We start from the raw sequence: 4214 nt of genomic DNA on the forward strand, positions 1-4214 counted from the left end.
TTGCTCATATGCCATAGCATATATAGAGTACATGCATGGGCTGCGAGATCTCAGACCGTATCCGCTATACAAGGAAAGGATTGGGAGATATCGCTAAGCTAGGAAGTAAATACAAGAGATCCTAGCCGCCACATATACATGCAATAACAACCATGCTCAACACCCTCCTGCAGTTGATACGTCTACGTCACTAGTGGCACATAGATTTGACCGAAACTCCTTGAACGTAGTTGTCGGTAAGGCCAACTCAAATGCACGACCCCAAATGGTCTGCATGTGTCCGTTTGGGGGTAAACGGACAAAGTAGGCCCTCCAACGTATGGCCGCAAACGGACCGTCGTTTGTTTTATGTCCGCTTTCGACTCATTCCCGGCCCAAGTTTGGGCCGAGTTTGCGACCGAACGGACACAAGTGGACGGCGCGTGGTGCCTGCCCATGTCCTCCCCTGGCCCGCCCGTCGGGGACGCAGACCCCCCTTTTTCTATCCCTCCCCGTTCCAGCCGCACCCTCGCCCCTCTTGTCCCTTGTCGCCGCCGCCATCGCCGTTGTGCAGCTCGGCCGCGCGCTCGCCCCAACCGTTGTCGCAGTCCCCAGCCATTCCCTCGACGCCTCGAGCTGCCCAACCATGGCCACCTGATTTGCGCACCCGTGGTCGGATTTGGAGCGGATTCGGCCGGACTTGAGCTCGCCCAGCTGCGGGAGGCCGCGCTGTGCCATGGACTGGCCGGGCACCCGACCGCAAGGCCCCGGCAAGGCCGCATGCAAGTACTGACTCCTCTAGCCGCTCAGATCTACCTCGTCGGCGGTTCGCCGGCAAATACACGAACGACAGTCAGCCGGGCTCGATGCTGGCCCAAAGGCTCGTCGGCGCATTGTTGCCACTCATAAAGTGCGATGACTGCCCAAGGAAGGTCTTGCACCGCGTGTCTACAACGCCGGAACATCCCGGATGGGTGTTCGTCAAGTGCTCAAATGATGGGGTATGTGCTACTTTAGCTTCGGTTGTGCTCTCGGATTCGACTAGTTGTACTCACTCAAATTTTATTGTGTAGAATGGATGCAACTTTTGGTATTAGGAAGAAGAATACATCTATCTATTGATAGAGCACAATTTAGTAGATGTTCGTGCACTTGTTGCTAGAATAGAGGCTAGAGATGAGACTAGATGCGAGGAAGCAACGTCTATTTCTTTAGACTCGAAGAAGAAAGAAGCACCCAAGATCGAGCCTCCGCAAATCAACTATGAATGCATCGAGAAGGCACTAATCCAACTTACAGGAGTAGTTATGGAAGTTGGATATCTTCTAAAATGTCTTCTTGTGGTTCTTGTTTTCTTTGGTCTTGTTATTCTAGTCAAGATTTGGTGCGGTGCTTTCATGTATCAAAAATCAATGATGAAAATAAAGAGATGTGTTTGTAAAAAAGGTATGCGGCCGAAATGCGGCCGCGCATTGGGCGCACGGCCGGCGTATCCAGAAACCCGGGCGGACACGACCCCATTGCCACCCCCAAACGTACGAAAAGCGGACGAAACAGACGTCCGTTTGGGGTCGTGTGTTGGAGTTGGCCTAACCCCTTCGTCACGACATCGGCAAACTGTTGTGCGGTGGGTACGTGCAGGGCACGGACATGCCCGAGAGCCACCTGCTCACGCACGAAGTGAATATCAAGCTCGATGTGCTTCATGCGGCGATGATGAACAGGGTTGGCGGAGAGATAAACGGCGGAGACGTTGTCGCACTACACCAATGTAGCGCGAGTCACGTCGTGATGTAGCTCCTGAAGAAGTTGCCGGAGCCAGGAACACTCAACAGCGGCGTTGAGCACATTCCAATACTCAGCCTCAGTGCTAGAGCGCGACACCGTGGGTTGTCACTTGGACGACCACGAGATGAGAGAGGGGCCGAGGGAGATGCAATAGCCAGAAGTGGAGCGACGAGTGTTTGGACAGCCGACCCAGTCAGCATCGGAGTAGGCAACCATGTCAATGGAGGAGGATGCTATCAGGGTGAGACCAAGAGCCATAGTGTCGCGGATATATGGAAGGATCCGCTTCACCAGGTTCCAATGACTGTCTCGAGGAGCGTGCATATGAAGGCACACCTGCTGCATGGCGTACTGTAAATCCGGTCTGGTGAGTTTCAAGTACTGGAGTGCACTCATAATGGAGCAACAGAACAGACCATCCGGTGCGGGAGAGCCGTCAAGCATAGAGAGCTTAGCCTTCATGTCAACAGGAGTGGCAACAGGCTTGTAGTTAAGCATGCCGGCGCGCTCAAGGAGCTCATGCGTGTACTTCTGTCGATGAAGGAAGAAGCCGTCAGAACACCGGACCACCTCGATACCGAGGAAGTAGTGGAGTGGCCCCAAGTCCTTCAGGGAGAACTCGGCACTGAGACGAGCAGTAAGCTGTCCAAGAAGCTCAGCCGAGGAGGCCGTGAGGATGATGTCGTCCACATAGAGGAGAAGGTATGCAGTGACATCGTCATGATGGTACACAAACAGTGAGGCGTCAGAGCGAGTAGCTCGGAATCCCATCTGCTAAAGAAAGGTGGCAATGCGCTGGTACCAGGCCCTCAGTGCCTGCTTCAACCCGTATAGAGAGCGGGAAAGCATGCACACATGATCGGGATGAGTGGCATCGATGAATCCGGTGGGCTGCTACACCGGCCAGGCACGAGACACCGTGAGCTACAGGACGATACAGATCGTGCCCGACTTGACAACCGGAGCGAAGGTAGCGGTGAAGTCCATTCCGTTGCGTTGCCGAAAACCGTGAATGACCCAACAAGCCCTGTACCGCTCAAGGGTACCGTCAGAGCGTGTCTTGTGGCGAAAGACCCACTTCCCGCTAATGATATTAGCATGTAAGGGACGCGGGACCAGCTGCCACCTACGGTTGAGTTGCAACGTGTCGAACTCCTCCTGCATGGTGGCGAGCCAGTGAGGGTCGTGAAGGGCAGCATGGGCGAATGACGAAACCGGCAACGACGAAGACATCGAAGCAGCGCACAGGTACTGCTCAGAAGGGTACCTCATGCTCGGACAAAGGACCCCGGTGCAGGCCCGAGGACACCAGGCCGAGGCACCAGGGCGGGCAGCTGTGAGGGAGCCGCGTCGGTCGGTGAAGACCTGTTCGGACCCGACGAGGCTGATGTAGACGGGTCCGATAAGACAGCATGGGAGGACGCATCGGAGGCATCGGAGGCCGTGCCCAAGGCCTCGTTTGAGGCTGCCGAAACTACACCCGAGCTGGCAGGGCAACCGTGGCAGCAGGGCGGGTGGCTGTCGGGGCAGCTGAGTCCGGAGAAGGCGCCGGGAAGCCAAGCGTAGGCCGTAGGTGCCCGCCATAGGGCTGCTATGGCGTCGGTGAAGGTCCGCCAAAGGAAGGCGACGATGACGATGAGGGTCTGTCAGCAGATGGTACCTGCTGAAAAGGAAACACTTTTTCGTCAAAGTACACGTGTCGTGAGGTGATCACCCGGTGAGAGACAGGATCATAGCACCGGTAGTCCTTGGTGTTGGGTGGGTAACTGAGGAAGATGCATGCGAGCGACTGCAGAGCAAGCTTGTGCAGGGCGGTGGAGGCAATGCTGGGATAACAGAGACATCCAAAGACTCGAAGTCCATCATAAGATGGGGGAATGCCGAAGAGCTGGTCTTGAGGTGCATAATTCCAGCGAGTGCGACATGACCGGATGTTGATCAAGAGGGATGTCGTGGCAAGCGCATCCAGCCAGAAACAGGGCGTAATGTTGGCATGAAATAAGAGGGTACAAACGCAATCATTGAGAGTGCGAAGGACTCGTTCAACACACCCATTTTGTTGCGAGGTGTAGGGGCATGTTAGACGAAATATGGTACCATGTGTGGTAAGTAAATGGCGAATGTCAAGATTATCAAACTCTTTTCCATTGTCAGTTTGCAACGCAAGAATGCGACGCGCAAAGTGTGTGCTGACATAGGAGTAAAAAGCTGGAAGAGTGGAAATAACACCAGATTTCTACCGAAGAGGAAAAGTTCACACATAATGAGAAAAATCCTAAACTGACAAGATAATAAAGATAGTCTGAGTTGCTCGCAACAGGACATGTCCAAACATCGCTATGAATTAACTGAAAAGGGTATGAGGCGACCGTGGAAGATTCACTAAAGGGAAGACAAAACGTGTTTGCTGACACGACAAGCATGACAAGTGTGGTCGGTAAATTTCT

Source organism: Triticum aestivum, chromosome 3B (genome assembly GCF_018294505.1).
Source record: "Triticum aestivum cultivar Chinese Spring chromosome 3B, IWGSC CS RefSeq v2.1, whole genome shotgun sequence".
In the NCBI taxonomy this organism is placed as follows: domain Eukaryota; kingdom Viridiplantae; phylum Streptophyta; class Magnoliopsida; order Poales; family Poaceae; genus Triticum; species Triticum aestivum.